The sequence below is a fragment of the Mesocricetus auratus genome, unplaced genomic scaffold, assembly GCF_017639785.1.
Source record: "Mesocricetus auratus isolate SY011 unplaced genomic scaffold, BCM_Maur_2.0 Super-Scaffold_100015, whole genome shotgun sequence".
Classification (NCBI taxonomy): Eukaryota; Metazoa; Chordata; class Mammalia; order Rodentia; family Cricetidae; genus Mesocricetus; species Mesocricetus auratus.
Window position 1 is genome coordinate 30,187,629 of NW_024429198.1, and position 8,619 is coordinate 30,196,247.

Genomic DNA, 8,619 nt, shown 5'->3' on the forward strand with positions numbered 1-8,619 from the left:
CTCTCTCTCTCTCTCTCTCTCTCTCTGTGTGTGTGTGTGTGTGTGTGTGTGTGTGTGTGTGTGTGTGTGTGTGTGATTGCTCTGTAGACAAGTTACATGTTGTGGCTAAGGCATTCAGAGGCAATAGGATTGCAGTAAGTTCGTGGGAGGCTAAACTACATGTAGAGTCCCAGGCTATCCCACAGTATAAGACCCTGCTTCTAACAAGAGAAACAACCCAACCGTAACTTTCCTAGCCCTGCAACTAGCATTGTACAAAGCCTCCCCACAGCAAAAGAAATAGTCAATAGAGTGAAGAAGTGCCATCTCACAGAATAGGAAATATTTGTTTATCAACTATATGTCTTAAAATTTCAATGTATAGATTTGCAGAGCAGCTTTTGGATGACCCTTAATCATGCTCATACCACCTTTCTACATGGAAAATGATGGTTGTCATCTGTACATCTACTAAGAGATTAATGTCTATAATCCATAAAGAAATCAGAAAGTTAAACATTGAAACATAAAGTCATATAATCAATTAAAAGTTCTTGAAAGAAGAGGCATGAGTGGCCAATAAGTATTTGAAGAAGTGTTCGGCATTCTTAATCATGAAAGAAATGCAAATAAAACTACTTGGGATTCTATCTTACTTCAGTCAGATTGACTGCCACCAAGAAAACAAAGGACAACAAATGTTGACCAGGAAAGATGAACCTACCTCATGACTGGTGGCAAGAGTAGGAGTCTCCTAGGAATAGATTTTAATGTAGATTTAAACTTGGGGATTGCTAGAAAGAGCAGTATCAGGGAAGGTAAGACACCCCCAAGCTTAGGCACAGGCTTCTTAAAAAAAGGACAGTTTAAATGACTAATTTGGTCACTTCTTTTGTTAGTGTGACAAAGTATTTTAAGGGATAAAGTGTTCATTCTGGCTCTCAGTTGAAAAATCAAGTCAACAATGTTAGAGCAGTCCTGGCGGCAGGCGCTTGTGGCAGGTGGTCACATTGTATCCACAGCCAGGAAGCAGAGAACACAGTCCAATTTTCCCTTTCCATAATTCCAGAACCTCCACCCAGGAATTGGTACCGCCCACAGTGAGCAGGTCTTCCTGCCTCAGTTAAACTCACCAGGATTATCCCTCATAAGGCATACCAAGAAGCCTCATCTTCCCAGGGAATTCTAGACCTCACCAAAGTGACAACTGAGATAGATTAATTAATTAATCAATTAATTGAGATTCACAGTGTCTGTTAATTTTGGTGGCTTCTGGAGTGGCATATCAAAAGTGTTGTTAAGGGCCCTAAATGAGGATCCCTGGTGTGTACTGGATAGGATTGTAGTGGATAAGGAGAAATGCCAGATCATAAGGTCATAAGGAAACTTAAATGTATAATCTTCTAGGTTTACATGGAGAAAGGAGTAAGGCCACTCAAAGTCATATAAGCATAGGCCCTATTTAATTGTACTTTTAACATTCTCATTTGAATAACTCTTTAGAGAAGGTAAATGCTATCTTGGTTTTCTTTCATGTTGTGATTGGCTGTCCCCACAAAAACAACTTAAGGGAAAGAAAGGGTTTATTTGGCTCACAATTTCAAATTATAGTCCATAATTGGGAACTGAAGGAGGCGAGAGTCTAAAGCAGCCAGTCACATCTCATCTTCAGAGCAGTGAGCTAAAGTGTGCATGCTAATATTCAGCCAGGTCTCCTTTTCATTCAGCCTAGGGTCCAGCCCAGGAAATAGAGATGCCTACATTCAAGGGTCTTCACAATTAACCCAGGGGTGAAAAATCACTCACAGACACGCCTACAGGTCAACTTTACCTACACAGTTCCTCATTCACACTCCATCCCCTGGTGATTCTAGATTGTGTCAAGTGAACAATCAAAACGGATCCCTCAAACAGTAAAACTAGAGCTATCACATGACCCAGCTTCACCACTCCTGGGTACTGGGCTGAATGTTTATCAACAGATGAACAGATAAATAAAATGTTGGTACATATACACAACAGAATTTTAAACAGCCGTAAAGAAGAATGAATTCACTATGTCTGCATCATTCATAAATGGATGAATCATCATGCTAGGAGAAATAAGCCCCACTCAGAAAGGTAAACATTTCATGTCTTCTCTCATGTGCAGACTCTAAAGTATGCAAAAAGGACACGAAATAGAAGGGATCCCTGAGATGGGAGGAAGGTGTACAAAGAGAAGGACTATAACAGCACAAGTTCTAATAGGTCATAATAATAACAGCCCAGCATCAGATATAAGGGTAAATGCTGAAAGATCAGAGAGACAAAGGAGCAAGCCACAGCCACACCTTACCTGGCCAACTTCTCAGTCAAAAAGCAAACGGACTCCTATTTCCTCTCTCTGTCCAGCCATATCACTTCCTGTCTGTCTCTACAGACCTCCAGACCTTTATGGTTCACTAGTGTCTAGCTCAGCCCTCTGATCTTCAGGCAGATAGAACAAGATACTCTTAATCTCAGGTCAAGGGTTTGAGCCCCATGTTGGGTGCCAATTGAAGGCAAGGATATAATGATACCATTAAACCCAAGATAAATGATAAATGGGTGTTTATTGGGGAATAATTACACAGAAAAGAAAAAAGAACCACGGGAGCATTTCCCTGCCCTTCCTACCGGATCCTCTGACCCACCAGAAAAAGTGTGCCAAGGAAAACCAGTCCAAAGCTCCTCGCTTTCCACTTCCATCTGCCTGAGGCCACACCCAAGGAGGTGTGGCTGCCATTAAAAGTTCACTGACAAGATGCCTACAGCTTTATTTGTTGGAGTACAAACAAGATATCACCACACAGAATGGCAACATAGGAGGGTAATAAGGGAAAGGAAGACAAATAGTTCATGTTTTCCTCTCATCACAGAACATAGACTTAATGTGGATCTTGAAAAGCAGAAGGGAGCTGTGGGGATGAGGGGGTCAGGGAGAGAGAACATAGCTGTGGAGAGATGAATAAGAGGAAGATATAATGCTATGTAAGACAAATGTATGAAAGGCTTACGATGAGACCCATGGTTTTGTATATCAACTAAAACATTTAGTTTAAAAACCACACATAATTCTAATATCCTGTATGACTGGGGCAAAGGTCACCTTGAGCTCCAGGTGAGCAGGAACTAAAACAAATTGAAAAATTAAAAACTAAAGTTGCAAGTAAATAAATGAAGGACAAGAAGAAAAATAAAAAGAAAGTTAGGTTTTTATACCACAAAGCTTGAAAGCCGTTTTTCAGGGGGAAAAAAAGCTTTTCTCCATTAAAATAAACAGCCAAGGGTCTGAAGAAATGACCAGGCCATTGAGAGTACTTGCTGTTCTTGCAGAGGGCTGGGTTTTAAACCCAAGCACCATGGTGGGTAGTTCACAATCACCCATAATTCCAGTTCCAGGGCATCTGACACCCTCTTCTGGCCTCAGGCATTTGCACACATGTGATACATATGCACAGGCAAAACCCTTAGACAAGCAAAATACAATTTTAAAGGGGGACAGCTAGTACGTTTCCCACCCAAAGGATTAAAATCAATTAAGCTTGGGCTTGCATCCTAGATTTCTCCCCTTCCCCAGTAAAAGAAAGGAATCCTGTCGAGTCTACAGGAAGGGGTGGGAATGATTGCCTTATCATGGTAGGGTGAGGTTGACTGCCAGGACAGGGACGCTAAGATCCAGCTGTCATCAGTATCAGTGTGGTGAGGTATCGGCTTGTCCTGCCTGCCCGGGAATCCTGTGAGCTACATCCAAGAGGCAAGAATACTTAACCCTAACCCTGTCCCGCTGCACTTCATGTGGCCTCTGTCAAATGTGGGCGGTGTACAGAATGACAGCAAATCTATACAGCAACTGCACAGTCTGCCACCAGACAAGCACACAAACCAACTTAACATTACTGAACTGCATCATGAGGAGGGTAGAAGACAAGGCCTAACGGTGGCCTCCCCAAGCACTGGAGGAAGGGGTCAGAAACAATGTGGACTGGGGTGCCTAAATGCATCCGTGCAGGGGAGGAAGTGGCTACCTGCAGGGGAAGTAGCAGGGTCTCAGGGCTACCTGGGTCTCTGAGGACAAGGCTGTTGAGAGCAGCTGAACTCAGATCTCGTGCTCACCCTATGCTCCATCATGACGCAGGATGAGGGTGTAGGTGTTGGTCAGTGTTGAGGGTTTCTTTCTAAACCCTTAGTGGACACACTGAGATACTCAGGCTGCACATGTCGGTAGCATCCACGCAGCGTTTTGTCACATCATGGTAAAAGCATCCGTGTAAATGTAGTAACAAGCAAACAGCATTTCAGGGTGCTCTTTCAAAGAGTTGGGATTCCAGGTGCTCCTTGCGGTTGTTACCCATACTCATTAAAGTGTCCTTTCTCCAGTGATCATTGGAATCACCACATAGTGAGCATGCTTACACATGAATGAAAAAGTCGCTATCCACTCCTTCTACATTGTGCTTTTTTTATTTCTGCTCTGTCTTTTGTTAGGTGAAGACAAGCTTTTCTTGGGTTAAAAAAAAAAAGAGGGGGGAAAGTCACTTGAATAGTAATAGGGTCCTTTCATGTATATGCAAGAAAAAGATCTTTTCACACCTTGATGAAATTAGCATAAATTTAAATACTAATGAGTTGCCAGTGACTGGTTAAGAATACCAAGAAAGGAGCTCATTCTCAGCTGGAGTCCCCAGGAAGCACAGAGGACTCTGGAGGCACCTGGAGGCACATGGCGTGACCAGATGCAGAAGTCTACTCAAGATGCTCACTGACAGTGTGAAGGTGGCAAGAAGGTCACATGGTCTCCTCAGCAAAAAAGTTTCCTCAAAAGGGAGAAACTGAGTTCAAGTAAAAGCCAGCATGGTTATGGGACGTACCTGACTCTGTGTATAATCTCTCCTGCTGCTTGGTGGGACAGGACAGGGCATTTTGCAACCACCACCATCACCACCACCACCACCACCACCACCACCACCACCACCACCATCACCACATTGCTTTCCTGGGGACCTGATTGACAGAGAGCCAGAACATGTGTCCCATACTTTGATGTCTTAAGGTAGCATGAACAGTTGGCACTTTCAGAAGGTACCTGAGGTTATTAAGGACCTCCAGGAACTGTGGATGGTCTACCTGCTGAGTGTATCTAGGGGAATATTTCTGAAAGTGTTCCAGTGTGCTGGGTGACTGGGGGTGAGCACGACATCCTTTGCCTTATCTACAGGAACATACTGTTGTTCCTTTTCCATTGACCATTCTGTGCTTTCTGCAGTGATTGCACATTCCATGCTGCACAGCTGGACTCAGGTACATCATTGGCTCACCAGGACATTGATTTATTTTATGATTACTGTTATTTTAGACAGAGTCCTAGCTGTTCAGCCCAGGCTGCTCTCGAACTGGCAGGCCCGCTGCCTCAGCCTCACCAACCCTAGGATTACAGGTGTGTGAGACCATACTGTAACATGAGTTTTCTGACACAGCTAGGTCCCAGAGCTGCATCAGCCCCAAATGAACACACAAGACTTACATTAATTAAGAAACTATTGGCCAATTGGCTTGGGCTTCTTATTGGTTAGTTCTTTCTTAATTATTAACCCATAACTACTATTGTAAGTATTTTCACATGGACTTGTCTTACCAGAGAAAGGTCCAAGGACCTTTTACTCCTTTGGTGTCCTACATCTCGACTGTTCAGCATCTCTGCGGAGAAGAGAAAGAAAGCAATTTCCTGTTTGTCTCTGCTTATATTCTGATTCTGCCCAGGTCACTTCCTGCTTGTCTGTACAGACCTCCAGACTTCTATGGTTAGCTAGCGGCAATGTCTACCAGCTATGACACTTCCTGGGATGACATGACCATTCCTCTCTGGCTAAACTTCACAGAATCCTCCTCATATCCTGTCCCAACTATCTGCTACCCTATTGGCCAACAGTGCTTTGTTCATCAACCAATAAGATAAACATATTTACAGAATGACATCTTCCATCACCATGCCTGGCTTAAGCCTGGAAGTTAGACCTCATACTCAACATCTCAGTCTTGAATTCAAGTTAAACTGGTGACAAAACCTGAAGAAGCATCCACCTGCCACCTAGAGCAGGAAGGGCATCATCAAGAATGTCTTCAAGTCAGGGACTTCTGGGTACCTTTTTGTTGGTTACCTTTATTTGACAATTTCATTCATGTATGTATGTGTACTGATTAATTTTATCTCATACTCTTTTTTTTCTTTGATCAGGTTTTTATTCAAATAAGCTGTCTCTTTGGAATGAAACAGATTTCAACCGTTAAGCAGCAGGCTTTTTCTCCTCTGTGGTAGGTTTCTTCTCTGCTGGTTTCTTCCCAGCTGCTGGCTTCTTGGTAGTTGCAGCCTTTTTCCCTGCAGGCTTCTTTGACTTCTTGACATCCACAGGCTTCTTTTGTTTCTTACTCTCTGTAGACTTCTTGTCTGCTGCCCCTTTCTCCGATTTGGTTGCCAGCACTGCTGCTGCTGTTTCTAGTTTCTTCACCCGGACTTTGTGGTTTCTGGCCTGGAGAAGAATGGTATTCCTGCACATTGTGTTTGTGTAAGGGTTCAGCTTTAACATGATCCTCAGGTTCTTCAGTGGATTCTTCTTCAAGACTCTACGATGAATCTTCTTGCGTGGTGCTCAGAGGGCTCTTTGAATCTCTGGGCTTTTCAAGATTCTGCTAAGGTGTGTGTTCATCATCTTGTGCATGGGAAAGTTATAGTTACTCTTGAGGGAAGCAGCCTTACACCAAGTGCCATATAGCTCATCTAACTTCCGGAAGGCACTCTAAGTCCAAGTACAGAAATGTCCCACATGCCCACCAGGAGCAAGTTTCAAAATGTTCAGCTTGCTTACATTAAGCAGAGAAATACCAGGGATGTTTCTGGAGGCCTTGCTGATACTATTATCTTCATTATAGATGATGCAGGATCCCCTGCATTGGATACGTCTTCGGTTTCTCATTTTGCCCTTGCCAGCTCTTATTCTCTGAGAGGCATAGACCTTTGTGATGTCATTCCAAGCTTTAAGTTTCTTAAGTAGCTGAACAGCCTCCTTGGTCTTCTTGTAACCTTCAACCTTATCTTCACCTACCAGAGGGAGTTCAGTAACTTCCTCAATACGATGACCTTTAGACACCACCAAAGCTGGTAAGGCTGAGGCAGCCAAGGCAGAACAGATGGCATGTCGCATTTGGGTCGTGTTCTCTCTGCAGTGCCAACGATGCCAGGTTTTGGTTGGTGCAAACATGTGGCCTCCCCGGAACATATTTCCAAAGGTGCCCTGGCCAGAACGATGAGTTCCACCACCTCGGACTCTGGGAATTCAAACCAATGCCTGCCAGTACCCCAAGACTCGGCACTCATCTGATAACCTGGCAATTCACTCACGGCATAGGGCTGTCTGTTGTTTTTCCTCAAGTTCGTGTGAACAAAGTTCACAATATCTGGTCAAATGGGTGCTTTGAACACAGCTGGCAAAGTGACATTTTTGCCAGACAACTCCCCGTTTTCAGAATACACCGATATGAGGGGGCAGGCACAAGCCATGATGGGGAGAGGAGAAGGCCACCTCATCTCATACTCCTATTCTCTATCCTGTTGTCACCCTCTGCCCCCATCCCCCCTGTCCCTTCCTCAGGATTCATGACTTTTGGGATTATTTTGGGTCTCTTGTGGTTAACCAGGGCCATCTATGTGACAGTTGGATTGGAACTACCCATGGGAGCTTGATGGTATCAAGAATAAGTGCATAACTGAAAGTAATAATTTCCCCTCTTCATTAATCTCTCAGTAGCAATAGCTCAGCGTTGATGTCACAGTCCTCTGAGGCCCTCTCCATTCTATACCTGGCTAAGGGAAATCTTCTGTGAAGATCTCATGTAAGCACCTGGTGTGGGTTCCTGAGTATAATGGCTGTTGTTATGGTGGAAGCTTCACCCCAGTCCCTGGCATTCATATATCCAAAGGGTCTGGAATGTTATGGTGGAAGTTCCACCCAAGATCCCCTCCCCTATCTCCCTCCAAACCCTACTGTATCTCAGAAAGTCAGTCAAATGATGATCCTGCCCCAGAGATGCTCAAGACCACTCCCACAAGGTATTTAAACTGCCCCCCAGGAAACAGACCTGTGGTTTTCTGGACTCCCTTTCCCATCTCCTCTCTGGGTGACTGGAAGGCCACCCAGGAGCATTGTATCCATTAAACATGTTCTTTTCCTAATTCAGTTTGATTTGGTCTGATTTGGATTTCTGAATTGGTGGAGAGGCTTATTGGGGTACAGAAACTTTTCAGCTTTGTCTTGCCCATAGATTGCATTTCTTGACAATGCTCTCCATCTTTGGGATCCTATATTCTTCCAATCTCTACTTCCAAAATGCCCATGAGCCTTAGGAGTCATACAAACATCTTGTTCAGGGTTGAAACCTGAGTCACCACAACAGGGTGGGGTTGATAACAGAACTTCTATGTAATTCTAGATCTGTGCATGCAGCATCAGTTCACGGGGAACCTCAGCCAGGCAGGACTAGGTATTTTTGTTTTGGCTCAGATGCATGTGTAGGCACACCTATGCATGTCATGAATGTATACATGAGTACAGGTATGCAGTGTGT

At 44.0% G+C, this 8,619-nt stretch overlaps 1 pseudogene; it reads right to left on the reverse strand.

Annotated features, from left to right (window-relative positions):
• Positions 1-6,284: 6,284 nt before the first annotated feature.
• On the reverse strand, positions 6,285-7,564 carry LOC101833900 (annotated as a pseudogene).
• Between the last annotated feature and the right edge of the window lie 1,055 nt (positions 7,565-8,619).